A 21,725-nucleotide genomic window follows, 5' to 3' on the forward strand; every position below is an offset into this window, starting at 1 on the left:
CTTTTTTTTTTTTAATTAATTTATTTATTTTTGGCTGCGTTGGGTCTTTGCTGTGCGTGGGCTTTCTCTAGGTGCGGCGAGCGGGGGCTACTCTTCGTTGTGGTGCGCGGGCTTCTCATTGCGGTGGCTTCACTTGTTGCGGAGCACGGGCCCTAGGCGCGTGGGCTTCAGTAGTTGTGGCTTGTGGGCTTACTTGCTCTGCAACATGTGGGATCTTCCTGGATCCGGGCTCGAACCTGTGTCCCCTGCATTGGCAGGCGGATTCTTAACCACTGCGCCACCAGGGAAGCCCGACTCAGACTATCTTAACAAGTATAGGGTATTACATTTCATCTTGTAAAACTCAAAGCTTGAAATCTTGCCCTGAATCTTAATAGATGAAATGTAAGGGCCTATACTTGCATCATGTAATAAAAGAAAAGCCAAACGTCTGTGTTCAGGAGGAAAGAAATGGGTTAAGTAATTTGTGTAAAAAGATGTAATTAAGCAAACTCATTTTTGGTTCAGTACTATGGTATTGTACATGTTAACATTAGGAAAAGAAACCGGGTGAGGGGGGCATTGGGGCTCTTTTGTACTACACGTGCCACTTTTGTGTAAACTTAAAATTACTCCAAAATAAATATATTCCAAAGTAGGTGTTTTTCATAAGGGTATTACGAAGAAGTAAGCATAATATGTTGTTGTCAGTTTAGTAAAAGGCACACTTAAGCTGTGTTAATGAGAATATTGTTCCTGTAATAAAGGAGTAACACCACTGGTTTCTAAAGGAGGATGGTGTGCTCTTCTGGGTACAAACTATAAATGAAAAGATGTGGATAAGTTTAGTGATAACAGGTTTGAAACATATCATAATATAGATCGCTTGAAGGGCCTAAAGACACATTAGGCTTGTGTTGTGTGTGGCCCCAAGGGTAAAACTAGAATTAACATGGAAACTGCAGTGGGGAAGATTTCACCCTAATGCTACTGGAGTTTGGTTGCGCTGCCCAGAGACAGAGTGGGCTGGAGAGTGCAGCATCCCTGGCGGCCAGATTCCCGCTCGCTTCACAATCGCTTGGGAAGCATTTTGCACAGAGGGGTCCCAGAGCTCTGCCCTGGCCTTACTGAATCAGAATTTCAGAATCTATATTTTTAAAAGCTTTCCAGGTGATTCGCTTACAACTGGTAGATCGCCAACCAATGGAATTAGATGATTGCTTGCTGGGATTGTTACAGAAAGAGATGTAAGTACTGAAGAGTGTTCAAAATAGCAGCTGGGAAACGACTGTGGCCTATTAGAAAGTCAGGAAATGTGGCTTCACATTAAACTCAGATGCTTACCAAATACATAACAGACAAGTCATTGAACCTCTGTGAGCTTCAGTGTTTCTATTTATGTAATTTGTGGGTAGTAATGTTTAAGTATTGGGCTAGGTGATCCAGGGTTTTCTATTCTTTGGGTAGTATTTCCAGCAATTGTTGGCTTGTGAGACTGTAGCTAACTTGTCTTTGTGAAGTTCTCAAAGGGGTTAAGATTTATATTAATGTCTATGGAGTCTGTATTCCTGATTTACATCTGGGGAGTTACCATTTCCCAGGTGGCACACATTCAGTACTCAAACTCTTGAATAGATAAGTAAATTTTGTTGGAAAAATAAGGTAAAAAAATTGCTTCTCAATTTTTCCTACAAAAGTCTTTACCCTCTTTTTTAAGGGTTATATTTTTGTCCACTTTGCTATGACTAACAATGCTGGTAGTCTCAAGTGAAGTAAGTAAGAAAGAGAAAGACAAATACCATATGATAATCACTTATATGTGGAATCTAAACTATGACACAAATGAACATAACTACGAAACAAAAACAGACTCACAGACATAGAGAACAGACTTGTCATTGCTAAGGGGGAGGTGGGTTGGAGGGAAGGACTGGGAGTCTGGGGTTAGCAGATGCAAACCATTATATATAGAATGGCTAAACAACAAGGTCCTACAGTATAGCACAGGGAGCTATATTCAATATCCTGTGATGGACCATAATGGGAAAGAATATGAAAAGACTGTATGTATAACTGAGTCACTTTGCTATACTGCAGAAATTAAACAAAACATTGTAAATCAACTATACTTCAGTAAAATTTAAAAAACCTGCTGGTAGCCTCTACTATAATTACCTCTCTGGTATTTCTTACAGCTTACCAAAAATATCTGTTTTTTCTTCTTCCAGTATCTTTGTGGTAAACAGTGAAAATATTACTACCCACACATGACATAAATAGAAACTGAAGCTCACAGAGGTTTCAGTGACTTGTCCACTGTTGTATGTTTGGTAAGCATCTGAGTTCAGTGTGAATCCAGATTTTCTGACTTTCATGGCGCCATTTTGAAGACACCTGTGCCATATACTGTGCAAAACACTTCAAAAATGTTTTTATTCTTCAGAATAAACCTTTTAAACAGAATTATTCCCATCTTAGAGACAAAGTTAAGTGACTTAGTGCCCAAAGCCGCATAGCTAATTAATAGCAGAGCCAAAACCTCACTCTTTCCACTAAAGCTTATTAAAAACAGATCTTGGGTTCTACCCAATACCTATTGAATCATAATTCCTTGGGATGGAGCATCTGAATTTTGAACTTGCACCTGGATGACTTTGGTTCAGTCTATATTTTGAGAAACATGTCGACCTAGATCTTAATGACTTCTTCAATGTATGTTCCATGAAGGAACCATTTCTGCCCTGGTTATCATCTTATTCCACAAATGTAGCAAGTATTTTGTGGTACACAAATGCTTTCAACAAAAGCTTGTTGACTAAGTGGATGAGTATTGGAGCACTTATTGTTCTGTGTAAAATTGTATATTTTGGGTTTTTTCTCCATAATTTTTAAATTAAAGTATCACTTCAATAGTGCCCTGGAATTTCTTTCGATTATGATCTCCATTTCATGGCTTTGTGCTTCCTCAAAGATGGCAGGTGCTTCAGAAGCATGGTTGGGCTTTATGTTCTTTCTAACCTAGTATTCTATGATTTTATGATCTTTTTTGGCTTATGTATTTCAAGGTCTACCTTTTCAGGGATGTTACATGTTGTTTCCTGTGTACAGCTGTTTTCAACAATTAATCCATCAGTAGTGATTTTCTAATATATTAGATTTTTGGTAGCCTTTAGCTGTGATGGACATTTCTAACCATGGCGATATATGTATGTGTGTGTGAATACATCCATATATGTGAAAAACCCTAGTAAACGTGTATCACCAATTAAATTGAAAATATATCTTTATACTTAGGGCTTACAAGTTCTCCAAAGTCTGTTTGCTATTAATTTTTTTAGCTTCATAAATGGTACTCCTTCAGTGATTTTATGAATAGTCTTTTCCATCTTGGTTGTATGTCTGTTTTATATAGACAATTAAGAATTATCTGTCTTTTTTTTAAGCTAAACTTTATTATTATTATTATTTGTTGGCCATGTGGCATGTGGGATCTTAGTTCCCTGACCAGAGATCGAACCCGCACCCCCTGCATTGAAAGCTTGGAATCTTAACCACTGGACCACCAGGGAAGTCCCTATCTGTCTCTTCTTAAACTGGTTGTACCTTTGGATATTTGGTTTACTTCACCTCTCTTTAATACCTGGGATCTTGGTGTGCTACTCAAGATATTTCTTTTTCTCCACAGTATTTGACCAAAAGCATTTCTTCAAAGTACGTTCATTATTTTAAAAAGTAAATAATTTTTTTCAACTAGATCATGACAGGATTGAATCTTTCTGAGTTTTTAAAATGTGGTGCCTTCTTGGGTGTGTGTTCATATGTCTTTGTATATCTATATCTATGTCAGTATTAAATATTTACTGTGAATATTATTCAATATGTTATATATTGTAGAAGCATATACTGTGAAGATAATTTTTATATGACAATGCTACTTCTATCATCCATTTTTACAAGATAACTTTGGTTTAAATATTGGCCTATAAAATAATAATAATAAACAAGAAATCTGTTTTTGAAATTACATCAGTCTTTTTCCTCATGAAGTTAGCATAATTAGGGGAAAAAGAATGGACCCAAGTGCTAAACCACCTAACTAGGCAGACTTGATGGTACAGAAGAACCAGAACAGGAAAAGAAGAAAGAAATGGTAGATAGCATACACAGCTATTGATACTTAATAAAAGTTAGCAGTTGCAATCTTGATAATTTTATGGTTGCTAATTGCTGTTAGATTTTGCAGTACCTTCATCTTTGTTTTTCTTTCATTGAAGTTTTCTTCTTCCCCTTCACGCTCCCCCTGCCCCCCAAAGTAACTCACTGTCTGGAGGAAGACATAAAATGGACAGTAGTCCTACAAGTATCTGCTATTTCTTTCTAGCCATATCTTTTTTGCTTGTTCTGTTTTTCAATTTAGGAGACTTCAGCTGATTCTGTGGATGGGTAAACATAAGTTTATTGTAGTATGTTACTTTCCAAGTTGTCCTTCCCATCCGATATTGGCTTCTGTTCACAAAGTTCAGGTGGACTTCATCCAAATACAACCAATGACAGTGTGATTTATAACAGATAAGTGGAAAAGAAAATGGCCTTTCTTTGGAGATTTCCAAAAGATGGTATATAATTGCTTACTAGCTGCTTTCAGGTAACAAACATTCAGGTTCTGTTATTGTGCAAAAAAATGGATGTTGGAGTCTTTCTTCCCCTTTTTGGTGGGTTGGCTTTGTTCACAACTTTTCAGAAAGGATGTGTATTTTTCTTATTACCTCCATTTGTTTATGTTCTCTTCTGGTTCCTGAGAATGGTTGAGATGAGAGTTAGAAGTTTTTAATCTTTAAAAATTATCAAAGAAGGACTAAAATAAATCTTGTCCCCCACCATCACCACCAAAACCACTTGCTTTTCAGATTTTCTGCTTGTATAATGATACAAATGGGAATTCCTTCAATAAAGAAAAACTGCCTTCAGTGTGAATTTACAGATTTCATACTAAAGGAAAAATTACTCATTTTCATCTCAAAGTATTGAGCTCCAGTTTTGGCCCTTTTATTGCATACTTTTATTTAAAGTGCATTATTCTGGGATTCAGAAGTTTTCTGCTTTGATATTACTTTAAGAACACTTTAATAGAAGTATAATATGACTGTTAGAGAATTTTTAAAATATTAAAGAGGAAAAGTTTCTGCAATCTGAAAACTCTAAAAATAAAATATTAATTATTAAAGAGGAAGTTAAATATCCCCTATAATTCCAACGCCTATAGACAACTGTAACAGTTTGGTGTTTCTCTTTTGTGTATATGAACTGGAATTATTTTAATTTTTTTACATATGTCATGAGGATTCTTAAATATTTTTCAAGAGTGTGGTTTTAAATAGCTGTGTAATAGACCATTGTCTGCCTGTATCTAAATTTTATTCAGTTTCCTTATTTTCAGACGCTTAAATTTTCTCCATTCTTAACTGTTAAAGTAAGTGCTGAGATGATCATTTATATTCTTAAATAGGTTCATCTTTAAATTTCTGCAAGTGGTATTAGTGTATGATAGAAGATAAACATCGTTTAAGCTCTTATAATCCAGATTACCAAATTGTCCTCAAAAGTACTAAAATTTATGCTACCATAACAGTATATGAGAGTGTTATTTTTTTTCCCTTCACACTTGGTATTATCATAAAATAAACGCCAACTGATAGGTTCACTTGTTTTTATTTTACTGTTAGCGAAGTTCAACATTTCCATACTGGCCATTCATATTTCTTTCTTTCTGAATTACCTGTTCATGCCCTTTGTCCATTTTTCCATTTGGATTTTGGATGTTCATCGTTTAAATACTGATTTATAAGTGTTCTTTATACACTAAGATGACTATTAACCCCTTTTTATGCTGCAGTTATTTTCAGGGTTTTTTTTTGTTTTTTGTTTTTTTTTCATTTTGCAACTTTAAGTTTCCTTACCTCTGATACTCATTTATTTCCTGTTCTGATAGAATGAAAGACATATTCTCATTCCAAGTAGAGACTGCACCACGTTTTATTTCCTTTGAATTTTCTTTTCTTGTTCATAAGTTATTCGTGCCAGTGGTTTGCATCATACCTTTCCCTCCTCTCCTCATTCCAGCTACGACCCTTTTTGAATTAGTAGCTCTCTGAGTAGAGTATGTTGGTGTAACTCAGGTGTTTGCTGTGGGCCTGTTTCCCCACCCATTGAAAGGGGAAGAGGATTTCTAAAGCTCCCTCCCTTTGTGCAAGCCTCTGAGAGTTAATTTGATTCTTTATATTGCTGTTTCTTCTTTTCCTTGCCCTACATGCTCTCACGTCTCCAAAATGTAAAGAATAAAAAAAAGCATGGCTTGATACTATAGCTCTAGGACTAATCTCCAGGCCATGGTGTTTGAATTTTTATACACATTTATGTTGGAAATAATCTATATATCTTCCTAGTCCAGAGCATCAGGAAACTTGACTTTAGCTGTCAGTTTCTTCCAGGGAAATTGGGAATGTCTGCCTCGGCTTCCCACTGCCAGCAATCAGTTTGGTATCATTCCTTTTCTTTTACCTACTTTCTTTCCCTGACATTATATCCTGACCTTTAATATTTATTTTAAAAATAAGTGCAGTTGTTTAATGGTAGATTTGTGAAAACTGAGAGACTTTTAAGGCTTTTTTGATTTGTTTTATAAAATTACCTTTTTTAGAATTAAAAGGCACCACCCAAGTGTTTTGTGTGTGTGTGTGTGTGTGTGTGTGCGCGTGCAAGCTAGAGGGAGAAGGCCTGGCAGATCTGCATTTAAATATTTTGATGTCAGTTTCTTGATAGCACTTTACTTTGGGATGGAAAGATTTACTGTTCGTATTCCAAGGGATGTTTGACCTGTCAAAATCTCTTAAACTTTGAAATAATACCATGGAAAAGGCCTATTTTTTCATAGTGAATTGATGATCGCTAAGTAAACCAGGATTGGCATCCTGTGTCAGGAGGGTATGAAAAATGTCAGCATATTCATAGATGAAATCCAGTAACCAGTAATGAGAAGTGAGGTTTTAAGTTTTCATTGAGCTCTGCAGATCACATTGTATTTGTTATTTTTGATATTAGCCATTTTATTTCACATCACATTTTCTTAAATTCTAAGTATGTCATTTTAAATTAAGTATTCGAAGATAAAAGTGCTACAGATTTCCAATATCAAAAAAACAAACAACCCAATCCAAAAATGGGCAGATGACCTACATAGACATTTCTTCCAAGAAGATATACAGATTGCCAACAAGCACATGAAAGGATGCTCAACATCACTAATTATTAGAGAAATGCAAATCAAAACTACAATGAGGTATCACCTCACAACAGTCAGAATGACCATCATCAAAAAATCTACAAACAATAAATGCTGGAGAGGGTGTGGAGAAAAGGGAACTCTCTTGCACTGTTGGTGGGAATGTAGATTGATACAGCCACTATGGAGACCAGTATGGAGGTTCCTTAAAAAACTAAAAATGGAACTACCGTTCTTTCCACTTTGACATGGTTTGTACATGCTTCTATTTTTAAAATTACAACAAACAATTGTAGAGAGGAAATTTTTCTTTCTCTAGTGGCCTTTAATCTCTACATGTTTTGATGAAGCAGTAAGTGATGATTTTCTGCTTTTGTGATGTTTTTGTCCCACTGGAATATATTTAATCCTTTATATACTGCTGAGATTGAGATTTTAGCTTGACTGCTAAATTCTGTGATCTAAAAGTTTCTGTCACATAGAGGAATTTAATTTCCTTCTTAGCTTACCTTCATTTCTTACAAAATCATGTGCACATCTATAGTGTAGCATGGACAGAAGGTGTTAAGCTAGTGATTACAAGTGGTTATGAAGGGTCCTTCAAAAGGTAAGATATTAAATATACTTAACGTTTGTTCCATGCGTGTTGTGAGGAAAGGAGACCAGCCTTCCCTCTTTCTTCCTGTGCCGGTAGCCTTTGTTTTTTAAACTGGCTCCGTTTCATTCTGTAGTGCACTCACAGATGATAGGCGTGATGTGCACCTGGCCTTCTTCTTTCCTTAGCAGGATAGCCAGAGAAGGTAGATGGTTCTAGCAAGCTAGGGAGCAGAGAGGAGGGCTGCGTTAGGGGACTTGCAGCTTGCTCCCCTCCATGCAGAACTCCACACACGAGTCAGGCTGGCCCCTTCTCGCTCCCAGTCCCTTGTCCCTTCTCTTGCGTCTGCTTCCCTTTCCTCCTTTCCCCTCATCCTTCTCCCTCTCTTTGCAGAGCTCTCTGCAAGTCAGGCTGGCCCCTCAGGGCCCTGTGAAGTGACAGGTGGTTGGAGGTTGTCTCCTCGCACACTTGAATCCTGACTTGCCCATGGCTAGCAAGAATACAAAGGGAGTTGAGTCTATATAACTTTGAGAGATTTATATTTTGCCGTTTCCTTTACATGGCTCTTCCGAATTGTGTACATTTATAATGGCATAAGGTAGCAGTCCCTAAAAGTTTTATTATTGAAATAGTAAGTGGCCAGTGAGCATAACGGAAATGCAGCAGCATTGGGGAAAGCAGGATAGAGTCCGCCGTGACCTTAGATTGTTACCCTGTGGTTGAGAAACAGGTTCATTTCATTGCTTCCGTTCCCTGTTACACCAGACCAGCTGACAGAGTTCTTGGCTTCCCACAGTGTCTCTGAGAAGTAGTCCGCGGTCACTGTGTCAGCTTCTCTGCTCTACAGCGTTGTCTCCTTAAGTGTTGTATTGTGTCCGTTCCTTGCCAGCTCTTACACCTTTATGTCTGAGTCCATTCAGGCTGCTTTAACAAACCATCGGACTGGGTGACTTATAAGACACAGAAATTTCTCAGTTCTGGATTCTGGGAAGTTCAAGATCATGGTTCTGGCAGAGTCAGTGTGGTGGCTGGCAAGGACCTACTTCCTGGTTCATAGAAGGTACTGTCCCAGCGTGTCCTGACACGGCAGAAGGGCTCTGGAGCTCCGTGGAGTCTCTTTCTGACTCCATTTGTGAGGGCTCTACTCTCATGACTTAAGCACCTCCCGAAGACTTCACCTTCTGATCTCTCACATTGGGGGTTAGCATGTCAGCCTATGAATTCTGGAAGTACACAAACATATTATAGCACCTGATTTCACTGAACTTCCTCATGCATACTTGACTGGTGAGTGATGGGGAGCAAATGTGATTATAATGTACACATCTTGCTTTTCATTACCCTGTGACCTGTTTAAAAGGCTCCTGCCACCCTTATCTACTCAGAGAACTCTCTCTGTCCTGAAAGACTGAGATCCCCGGTTACATCTCTAGGTAGCTTTCCCTGGTCCCCCAGCCTCCTCTCTCCTCCTCTCCCTCCCTCTTCCCCCACCCTCCTCTCTCCTTCTACACCCCCCTCCCTCCTCCTTCCTTCTTTTCCCCTCCCTCCCCTCCTTTCCTTCTCCCCTTACTCCCTCCCATGATTTTTCCGTGTCAAAAAATGTCTAGCTATGTAGGAATATAATGGAGAATGTTGATATAAAATGCTTTGAGTAGTCAGATTAAAAGGTAGTGGTTGAACTGCTTAATGACAGTCACATAAACTACACATACAAAGTTTCTACTTAGCAAACTCTAAACATGTCTTTTTTTTAAAGTAAGGAAGGCAGGATATACTATGTTGTGCTGAGATAATTAAGTAGTATTTTCTGCCTGGTAATTTTACTATGTGGGGAAAATGATTATGCCCTCTCCAGGGTACATTCTTAAATTTAAGGCCTATTAAGCCAAAAGATGGAAGGGTTGGAAAGATAGCAGCTGCTAAATGTTGTGTAAGATTTTCTCCAGTAGAGTGTTGTTTCCTCTCCCTAATCTTAAGCCACTTCTTTATTACTATTAACTTTTGGGTGTGAAAGTTATTACCTTTTCACTTCCAAGATATCGTCCAAGTGGAAAATCTAAGCAGTATTATCTGTAAGCTGTTTGTAGCCAATATTTATTGGGTGAAAAAAGGTTCTGCTTTTTTAATGTTAATGTACCTTATTTTTGTAAAAAATTTTTACATGGTCTTCTCCATTTAATATATTGTTTATTCAAAATTTAAAAAAATCTTGTCAACAAGAACTATTTATGGTCTGTTTTTTTATGCCTTCATACCTTCAATTTACACATTTTTGAAGTTGCCAGGCTATTCAGGCATTCTGCTACATATCTGTCATTCTTGCTTGTTTGGTGGGACCAAACTGAGAAGAGGAGAAAACTTTGTAATTGGGTTCTGACAAGCCTATTTGGGAAATTAACGTAAAATGGTAAAAAGTGATAGGTAATGCCAAATATGAGAATAAGGTAGGATCAGTCATATCCTGAATTCAAAAGTATGAATATACAGAGTAGATAATATTGGGAAAGATTATTTATACTACGAAGTGAGTCTTTGTTTTGCCTTTTAGTTAGTTATAAAGTTTCCTTAAGCTGCAAATTTTGTTGGCATATTGAAAATCAGATATGATACATGTGTTACAGAGATTGTCAACATTTGAAGTGTTATTTTCTGTTGTAGTACAGTGAGAGGTATGTTCATATTCCAAGTAAAGACTAAACTCCATTTTACTTCCTTTGAGCACTAAGTGACTATAAATAGACTCACACTACTTCAAGTCAGGTTTTTGCCCCCAAATGAGTTTGCTGCAAACTTATGGAAAAAAAAAAAATTTTTAGGGGTTTTCATGTTGAATTGTGTGTAAAAGACTATGGCCCTTAGTAAAATCTAGGGGAACACAATCTTATGTTTTTGTCAGTGTTTCTGTTAGGACCAGGGCAGACTTGAAGCTTTGATGGTACCTTACTTAAGAGCAGAACATGTGGGACTTGACTTTAGAGCTTTGCACTGTGGTTCGTTTTTATACTTGTACAACTTGCTTTCTTTCTCTCACAGATTATGTTCATTTTTAAGCCTTATATGCTGGAGAATTTTGACCATGGCAGATGATTATAGCTGGTTTTGTCCATGGGAAAGCAGCCCTTTTTTAAAATGTAGGACCAGTACTACACTCCAGACCTTACTCAAAGGAGCATGAACTCAGTTTGGACTGCAGGTGGGCCATGCAGTTAGCCTTGGTACACAGGCCTGGAATGACACTGGTATTTTCCTAGGACTAGGTGTATGGAAGAGAATCTTTTCATATCCTTTAGGTGTAGGCGGAACCATATCTGTTGCTTTGAAATTGTAAGGAACAGAAATCCTGTGTGGCTTATAGAGGAGCCAAACTTGGATTCATGTGGCTTGTCCAGAGGCTCAAATCGCTCCCCACCAGTTTGGCTCAGGAAGGAGAAACCTTCTCCAGGAGGAAGGGTTGTGAACACTGACCAATCCTAACTAGAAGCAGTGGGCAGTCCAATAACGTTCACTCACTTAAGAGTAGTGTCCTGTCACTAGAGAGAACTCCCATGCCGTTCAGTACTGCAGAGATGTAAGGTTAAGAGGTTTGGTATATGGTGGAAGAGATCAAGAACCTCACATAAAACCTGAAAACAGGGGCAGTCATCCTTGTAAGGAAGGAAGCGCAGTCTCATGCCATTTCAGAGGAGATTGTGTGTATCGGTGGGTTCTTCCACCACCCAGACTTGGTAAATTCATAGTGCCAAAATTAGCCTCTTGATGGGAGTGTTTAGGTTCATAGGTCATGGATTCAGAACAATCCTGTGGTCTGACTAGCATCTTGGCAAAGCTAAAAGCAAGGTTGTTTACCTTTTTAAACTTATACTCTTCAGTCCTTGCTGTAGTGTTTGCTGAATATACTGTTGTCTGAGATAACTGAACTATTGCTGTCTGAGCCTGGGAATTCACAAACTTATGAGAAGTGGAAAGAAATAAACATGCTAAAAACAAAGATAACATAGAAATTTTAAAATAATAAAGATACAATTACTTAAAGAATTAGTTACATGAGAAGACTTAATGAGACAAATGCTACCAAGATTGATGAAAACATGCACAAATAAATGCAATTAGGAATATAAAAATGAAATTTAAATACAGATAGAATAATTTAAACATCGTAAAATTACTTTGAACAGTGTTATGCCATTAGATTATGAAACTTAAATGAAGTGATACTTTTGTTGAAAAACAAGATTGACCCAAGAAGAAATAGAAAACCTGAACTGTTGTCCATTAGGACAGTGAAGTGATAATCCAGACTATTCTACCAAAAGAGACTAAGCTCAAATAGTTTTACCAAACCTTTAAGGAAAGATAATTTCTAAGAACTGTCTCAGAAGTTAGAAAGAGAAAGCTTGTTTGAGGCTAGTATATCTTTGCAAATAACCAAATTGGGAAAATGTAAGAATAGAAAACTAAGGACCAGTCTCATTTTACATGGATGCAGAAACCCTTAGTAAAATATTAAATTTCAGTGATATACATCAAGATGAAGTATGTCTTATCCTATGAATATGTGAATGATTCAATATTAGAAAAACTATTAATATCACCTACCACATTAAGAGGTGAAAGAGAAAAATCATGTGATTACATTAATGTAACAGAAATGGCATTTAATAAAATTCAGTATCTTTTCAGGATGAACAAATCTATTCAAGATAAAAGAGCACTTCTAGAAACTTCTTAAACATCAGAAACGTACAGGAAATATCACTTAATGGGGAGTGAAGATTTTGAAGTTTTTGAAAAATCAGGAGTAAGACAAGGACGGCTGTCATCACTTACTATTACACACAGGCATACCTCCTTTTATTGTGCTTCACTTTATTGCTCTTTACAGATATTTACATTTTTATAAACTGAAGGTTTGTGGCAATCCTGTTTGGAGCAAGTCTTTTAGTGCCGTTTTTCCAACATCTGTTGCTCATTTCGTGTCTCTGTCACAGTTTTGTAATTCTTGTAATATCTCAAACTTTCATTATTACATTTGTTATGGTGGTCTGTGATCAGTGATCTTTGTTACAATTGTAATTGTCTTGGGTGCCACAAGTCATGACTGTATAAGATGGTGTGTGTGTTCTCACCGTTTCACCTACTGGCTGTTCCTGGTATTTTTTTCCTCTCCTTGGGCCTCCCTGTTCTCTGGGACACACCAATATTGAAATTAGGCCAATTAGTAACCATGCAGTGGTCTCTAAATAGTCAAGTGAAAGGAAGAGTTGTGCATCTCTCACTTTAAATCAAAAGCTAGGTGTGATTAAGCTTAGTGAGGAAGGCAGGTTGAAAGCCACGGGAGGCCAAAAGCTGGGCTTCTTGCACCAAACAGTTAGCTAAGTTGTGAATTCAAAGAAAAAGTTCTTGAAGGAAATAAAAAGTGCTACTACAGTGAATCACTCCTTCTTGTGAATGATAAGAAAGCAAAATAGGCTTGCTGCTGATAAGGAGAAAGTTTGAGTGGTATGGATAGAAGATCAAACTACCCACAACATCCCCTTAAGCCAAAACCTAATCCAGAACAAGGCCCTAACTCTCTTCAATTCAATGAAGAGGTGAGGAAGTTGCAGAAGAAAAGTTTGAAGCTAGCAGAGGTTGGTTCGTGAGGTTAAAGGAAAGAAGCCATCTCCGTAACATAACAGTGCAAGCTGAAAGCAGCAAGTGCGGATGTAGCAGCTACAGCAGATTCATTCATTATCCTACCTAGATACAGAGGATCTCGCTAAGATAATGAAGGTGGCTACAGTAAACAACAGATTTTCAATATAGACAAAACAGCCTTAAATCGGAAGATGATGCAGTCTAGGACTTGCATAGCTGCAGAGGGGAGAAGTCAATGCCTGGCTTCAGAGAACAGGCTGGCTGTCTTGTTAGGGGCTAACGCAGCTGGTGACTTTCAGTTGAAGCTAATGTTCATTTACCGTTCTGAAAATCCTGGGTCGTTGAGAATGATGCTACATCTACTCTGCCTGTGCTCCACAAATGGAACAACAAAGCCTGGATGACAGCACATCTGTTTACAACGTGGTTTCCTGAATATTTCAAGCCCACTGTTGAGAACTACTGCTCAGAAAATTCCTTTCAAAATATTACTGCTCACTGACAATGTACCTGATCACCCAAGAGCTCTGAAGATGTACTACAGAATGTTTTCATGCTTGCTAACACAACATCCATTCTTCAGCCCATGGATCAAGGAGTAAGTTTGACTTTCAAGTCTTACTATTTAATAAAAACATTTCATAAGGCTATAGCTGCCATAGATAGTGGTTCTTCTGAGAGGTTGGGGCAAAGCCAATTAGAAATCTTCTGGAAAGGATTCACCATTCTAGATGCCAGTAAGGACATTCGTGATTCATGGGAAGAGGTCAAAATATCAACATTAACTGGAATTGTTCTTTTTGTTTTTGTTTTTTTTGGAGTATAATTGACTTACAGTTATTTCAGGAGTTTGGAAGAAGTTGATTCCAACTCTCATGGATGATTTGGAAAGGTTCAGAATTTCAGAGGAGGAAGTAACTCAGATATGGTAGAAGTAGCAAGAGAACTAGAATTAGAAGTAGAGCCTGAAGATGTGATTGAATTGCTGCAGTCTCACGATCAAACTTTAATTGGTGAGGAGTTGCTTCTTATGGATGAGCAAAGAAAGTGTTTCTTGAAATGGAATCTACTCCTGCCGAAGCAGCTGTGAAGATTTTTGAAGTGACAACAAAGAATTTAGAATGTTACATAAACTTCATTGAGGAAGCAGTGGGAAGGTTTGAGAGGACTGACTGCAACTTTGAAAGAAGTTCTATTGTGAGTAGAATGCTATCAAACAGCACTGCATGCGCCAGAGAAATCGTTTGAGAGAAAGAGTCAATTGATGTGGCAGACTTCATTTAAGAACTGGCCACAGCGACCTCAGTTGTCAGCGACAAACACCCTGATCAGTCAGCAGCAAAAGAAAACACATTGAGGAGGACCCTCCATCAGCAAAAAGATTGTAACTCGCTGAAGGCTCAGCCGATGGTTAACATTTTTTAGCAATAAAATATTTTTAAATGAAGGTACATACATTTTCTGACATAATGCTACTGCACACTTACTAGGCTACAGTATACTGTAACCATAACCTGTATGCATTGGGAAACCCTCCAAAATTTGTATGACTCGCTTTATTGCAGTGGTCTGGGACCAAACCCACAGTATCTCCAAGGTATGCCTGTACTGTAATGGAGTAAGAAAAAGAGCATCGTTAAACTTGTAATGGTAAAGTTATACCATCTGCAAATATGGAGAGTTTATTTTCTATGTAGACAATTTTAAGGGGACCTATAGAGAAACTAGAACAAGTAATGACTTCAGGAAGATCATCTAGTTTTTACCCAGCAGACATACAGAAATCGGTAGCACTTTTATTTTTTTAACAAATAAAATATATGTTTTTAAAACAAAATTACAATACTGAAAATAAAGTTTATCTTGCTTTTTCACTTACCAAGAGAATTTTCTTAGGTCGGTAGATACACTTTATAAATTTAATTTTATAGAGAGATTATTTTATTTTGAAAATACGTCATAATTTACTTAACTGTTCACATATTTTGGGCTAATTAGATTATTTCCATTTTCATTATTATAAATAACATTGAAATCAGCATCTATAAACAACCCTTTTTAATTCCTTAAGCTAGATCAGAGAGGTAGAATTTCTGGTTCAAAAAAAAACTTTTTGAAGTTTTTTTTTTAAACATCTTTATTGGAGTATAATTGCTTTACAATGGTGTGTTAGTTTCTGCTGTATAACAGAGTGAATCAGCTATACGTATACATATATCCCCATATCCCCTCCCTCTTGCATCTCCCTCCCACCCTCCCTATCCCACCCCTTTAGGTGGACACAAAGCACCGAGCTGATCTTCCTGTGCTATGCAGCTGCTTTCCACTAGCTATTTATTTCACATTTGGTAGTGTATATATGTCCATGCCACTCTCTCACTTCGTCCCAGCTTACCCTTCCCCCTCCTCGTGTCCTCAAGTCCATTCTCTACGTCTGCGTCTTTATTCCTGTCCCGCCCCTAGGTTCTTCAGAACCGTTTTTGTTTTTGTTTTTGTTTTTAGATTCCATATATATGGGTTAGCATATGGTATTTGTTTTTCTCTTTCTGACTTACTTCACTCTGTATGACAGTCTCTATGTCCATCCACCTCACTACAAATAACTCAGTTTCGTTTCTTTTTATGGCTGAGGAATATTCCATTGTATATATGTGCCACATCTTCTTTATCCATTCATCTGTCGATGGACACTTAGGTTGCTTGCGTGTCCTGGCTATTGAAATAGAGCTGCAATGAACATTGTGGTACATGACTCTTTTTGAATTATGGTTTTCTCAGGGTGTATGCCCAGTAGTGGGATTGCTGGGTCGTATGATAGTTCTATTTTTAGCTTTTTAAGGAATCTCCATACTGTTCTCCATAGTGGCTGTATCAATTTACATTCCCACCAACAGTGCAAGAGGGTTGCCTTTTCTCCACACCCTCTCCAGCATTTGTTGTTTGTAAATTTTTTGATGATGGCCCTTCTGACTGGTGTGAGGTGATACCTCATTGTGGTTTTGATTTGCATTTCTCTAATGATTAATGACGTTGAGCATTCTTTCATGTGTTTGTTGGCAATCTGTATATCTTCTTTGGAGAAATGTCTATTTAGGTCTTCTGCCCATTTTTGGATTGGGTTGTTTGTTTTTTTGATATTGGAAATCTGTAGCACTTTTATTAAATAACAATAACTTACTAGAAAATGGCAGTAGGAAAAAATAATTCATTCTCAAAAGCATCAACACATAAAGTACCTCTTAAATACAAATCCCACCCTAATACTGCAAGGCCCCTGGGGAGAAATATTATGAAATATTACTGAAGAACATAAAAGAAATATATCATGTTTTTGAACGGGAAGAGTCAATTTCATAAAGATAGCATTTATCCTCAATTTTGTCAATAAGTCATTACAATTACAACCCCTTAACAGAGTTTTGCTTTACGTCACTTGATAAGATGATACTGAAATTTATATGGGAAGGCAAAGGGTCAGCAATAGCCAAAACTATATAGAAAAGGAGGAGGAGTGACAAGGGGCGATTTGCCCTACCAGCGTTCCAAGTTATTGTAATTGAGATAGACTGGTATTAGTAGAGGGGCAGGTCAGAAATAAACCCACACATGGATATAAACTTGATATGCTTTACAGGTGGCATTATACGTTTTTCGGAAAGTATCAATAGACTGATGAATAAACGTTGCTAGGATAATTGGCTATCCATATGGAATTAAAGATAATACTGGAGTCTCTCTTCGCATTGTGCACAAATATATTCTAAATATATTAAATACAGAAATGGGAAAAGCAAAAATTTAGAAGAAAACATGAGAACATGTAAAGAATAGAACAGGATTTTTTTTTAAAGCCAAAGAAAATACAAATGATATGAAAGATTGAAAAATTCTCCTAAAGCTGAAATATTTCATGATAAGCAAAACAAAGTGAGAATAAGACTGAGATGATATCACAATGCCTATAGTTAACATAGGCTTGATATCTAAAACGTATACAGAGCTCCTATATAACTGTGTGAAAAGGCAAACAATTCTTGAACAAATAAAGGATAAATAATTCAAAGAATAGGAAACCTGAATGGCCAACTGTTAGTTTCATGTAGCTGCTGTAACAAATTTCAGCAAACTGGGTGGCTTAAAACAAACCTATTCTCTCACAGTTTGTGAGGCCAAGCATCTGAAATCAAGGTGTAAGCAGGGCTGCACTCCCTCTGAAGGCGCTAGGGGAGGATCCTTTGAAGCCTCTTGCAGGTTTGGCTGTTGGCATTCTTTGACTTCCTTGCCTTAGGACCACATCACTCTGGTGCCTGCCTTTGTCTTTACATTGCCTCCTTCTCTTCTGCCTGCCAGATCTTCCCTGTGTCTCTTATCAGGACATTTGTCCTTGGATTTGGACCCAGCTGATAATCTAGGATGATCTTTTCATGTCAAGATCCTTAATTTCACCTGCAAAGACTTTTTCCAAATAACATGCACAGGCTCTAGGAATTTGACATGGACATGTATTCTGGGGATTCATCCCTGAACTTGGTACAGTGTAAAGAGATGGTTAACATCCCTTGTGATCAAGGATATTCAGATTCAAATCCTGAAATACCATTTGTCTTCTTTCAGTTTTACAAGTTTGGAAACATTAACCTTGAATAAGGGTATAGAGGGGTAAGTACTTCCGTGCTTCTGGCCAAAGTGTAAATCTTCGCAAACACTTTGGACAGTACTTTGGTGCTATCTGTTTAGCTTCAAGATGCCTAGCGCCTCCACCTTGTGACCTAGGAAGTGAACTTCCAGGAGTATACTCTAGAGAAATTCTAGCACAAGGAAACCTATTCAGGAATGTCCAGTGAAGCATTGTTCAAAATACGAAAAAAGTGAAAACAGCTCAAATATCCATCAACAGATGAGTGAATACAGTGTGACATATTCATAAGATAGAATGCTATAAACGAGTGAATCTCAAAAACAATGAGCAAGAGAGAAAAGTTGCAGAATGGTGTAGCACAGTTCTATTTATATAGAGTTTTATAACATGCAACGTAAATTTTCTATATTGGTTATGAATACATGCACATGGAACTTTAATGGAATTAATACCGTATCCTGGATAGGGTTTATCTCTGGGGATTCTGGAAGGATTACTGGTTTGGGGATTGGTGTATAAGGACCTTCAACTATATCTGTAATTTTCCTTAAAAAAAAAAAAAAAAATCCTCCCCAGAACCTTAGAATGTGACTTTATTTGGAAATAAGATTGTTGCAGATGTAATTAGTTAAGCTAAGGTGAGGGTGAGTATCTAATCTAATCGGATGAGTATCCTCATATAGAGGCGACTGAGACACAGGGGAGAACACCCTGTGAAGATGAAGATGGAGGCAGATGTGGAGTGACTCATCTGCAAGCCAAGGGACGCCGAGGATTTCTGGGAACCCCCAGAATGTAGTGGAGAAGCATGGAACAGATTCCCTGAGCCTGTGGTAGGATCCAACGCTGCCCGCATCTTGAATTTTCCATTTCTTGTCTCTGGAACTGTGGGGAGGGGTGGGATGGGGAATCCCTGTCGTTTCAAGTCGTCCGGTTTGTTTGTTACAACAGCCCTAGGAACCGAATACATATCGAGAATATTCAGATTTTAAGTTGGGTGATGAGTACCGGCGTGTTACAGTATTCTCTGTATTTTTCTTATTTATATTGTGTCTTGAAAATATTTAAGAGCAAACAAACCCACACGAATCTGAATTTTTGTAATTAACCTTTCTGATGGAGTTAAAGAGTAAAATAGATGTGTGAGTAATTGGCAAAATGAGGAGTGCTCTGTATATTACAGATGGAATCAGAGATGATACCTGTTACAAAACCCGAACAGTATGTTTCCTAGGGTCAGTTAATGGTCTTAAGTTAGAGTGGGGGACTAACTCAGCATTGAAAGAGCTGCTCTTGTCCAGTATCCAGTATGGAAAATAGGTATGTCTGGACCTAGTTATAAAAACAAAAAACAAAAAAAGGTAATTGGGCTATGAGACATCAGACATTGGGGTAATATCCTGGTTCAGCTACTTAATAGGTTACTTGCTTAGCTTCAGTTTTTTAATTTGTAAAACAGAGATTCTCATAGTGTCTACTTCATTGCATTATTGTGGTTATCAAATGAGCTAGTACATAAAGTGCTAAACACCAAGCATTCAGTAAAGACTCAGATTGAAGCTTGCATTGTCAATAGCAATAGCATTGTAAGTTACTATAATTCAAATTATAAAAGTACTACACTTGAAATATCAGCTAGGGTAGTTTGTAAGGACACTGCACTAATCACCTTGGGAGTGGTTTTACTCTTGTGTATGGCAGTGGGTTTTGTTCTAGTTTGCTCCCAATCTGCGCCCCACACCTAGTAGTCCATTTTGCATATATGTATTTTTGTTGAGACATAAACATAAACCAAATTTTGTGTAGTTCAGTCTCTCCAGTTTACTATGGATTCTTTCTGTAATTGTGTCACCTATGGTCCTATGAATGAATGTTTGATTTGATTAAATTTTTGATGAGAGAAAAGTATTAAAAAAATTTACCAAAGAAATTAAAGTGACATGTAGAAAATCAAGTTAAGCATTTAAGACATCTAGTCTCGAAACAATTCAAAAGTTGTAGAGAGGGTGGGAACAGTAAATTCCATGTCCACTTTATATACTTTGTAGGTTTATATACTTTGTATACAAAGTATATATACTATATACTTTGTAGGTTGAGACTGTCGCATGTATTTTTGGGTTAACTGTATGACTTTTCCTCCTGATTTATGTAGACTATCGGTCATTTAGTTTTCCCACCTGCATAATCTTTGTTAGTGTAATCTCGATCAAATGGACATTAGGACAACAGTAATTGAGTTCTAGGTCTTGCCCAGAACCTAGTGGATATTACAAACACTTTTGCTTTCTCACATGATAACCTTTTTGTCTTAAGTCTCAAATTAAACCTTGAGTCATTGGTGACATGAATGTTCTTCTTGCAGTTTGACATGGATTACTAATGTAACAATTACTTTGTGAAACAAGGCTCTTTTTCAATGTATTGAAAAATATCATGCCAGGAGAGCTAATCAAAAGCTTTACTTTGTTTTGCTCTTGTTTTCATGGGAGGTCTGTGGGTGTGAAGGAACAAAAAGGACCTGTTTTTTGAAGTTGGCATATACATTAAGAGGATAATATTCATAATAAGCAAGCTGTATTATCATGCATCCTTTATGAATCATGAAATACTTTATCTAATGGGCAATCACTTACTGTTTAGCTGCAGATGTTAACAGGCATCTATGCAGTAGATCAGTAGTTATGTATGTTATATATGGAAAAGTGATACTAAATGTTTTCTGTCAATATAGAGACTTCCTTAGAATTAAAGGATTGAGAAAGTCCCTTAAAGACCCTGACATCACTCTTATCTAGTAAAATAAGTGAATAAGATTATAAAGATGATGATAGTGGTGGTAACACATATCGGTCTGTGTATGAGCCAAACAGTGTTCTAAATGCTTTAGATACCATACGTTTTTTTGCTTAATCCTCATAAGAGTTCTAAAAGTTTGGTACTGCTAATTTCCCCATTTTACAGGTAAAGAAGCCAGGGCATGTAAGTTCAAGTAAGCTGCCCAAGGTTGCAGAGCTAGTGTGAATACAGGATTCAAACCCAGGCAGAATTAATTAAACCTGTGAAATTTAAGTAATTCCTATTCCTGTTAAAACTAATGAGACCTACTATGTGAAACATGATATGAAACAAAGATTTGTTTTTAAATATAGAAATTTAACAGCTCCATGAGCTTCATGAACCTGAGTCAAGGAAACTTTGTGATCAGATGTGCTGTTTGGCCTGCTTTATTGTAAACTGCATGAAACATACCAGTGACTGTGGTACCTTAGCTTAGGGTATCCGGACTGTGTGTGAATTAACTGCTCCATCTTAGGTCAGGATTTATCCTTTCCTACTGCTCTGCCATTTACTTTGCATTACTTATTTATCACATCAGAGTTCTTGGGTGAGATACAACCTTGACCTCATCTTTGAATCCCCAGGTACACAGAAAGATTGATTCATGAATATAGAAAATTGGTTTTTTGACCACTGCTCTAGCCTCAGCACTGAGAACTGTGCACATAGTAGGTTCTTGATAAATATTTGCATGAATGAGTGAGAGAATAGTGTAGGTATTGAGTAGGTGGTTCTTGGATTGTCCTCCTGGAGCG

At 37.3% G+C, this 21,725-nt stretch overlaps 1 protein-coding gene across 12 annotated transcripts in view; it reads left to right on the plus strand.

Annotated features, from left to right (window-relative positions):
- Positions 1–21,725, plus strand: part of CADPS2 (calcium dependent secretion activator 2) — a 555,896-nt gene that overhangs the window by 141,099 nt on the left and 393,072 nt on the right. The window lies entirely within an intron of this gene.

The sequence above is a fragment of the Balaenoptera ricei genome, chromosome 9, assembly GCF_028023285.1.
Source record: "Balaenoptera ricei isolate mBalRic1 chromosome 9, mBalRic1.hap2, whole genome shotgun sequence".
In the NCBI taxonomy this organism is placed as follows: Eukaryota; Metazoa; Chordata; class Mammalia; order Artiodactyla; family Balaenopteridae; genus Balaenoptera; species Balaenoptera ricei.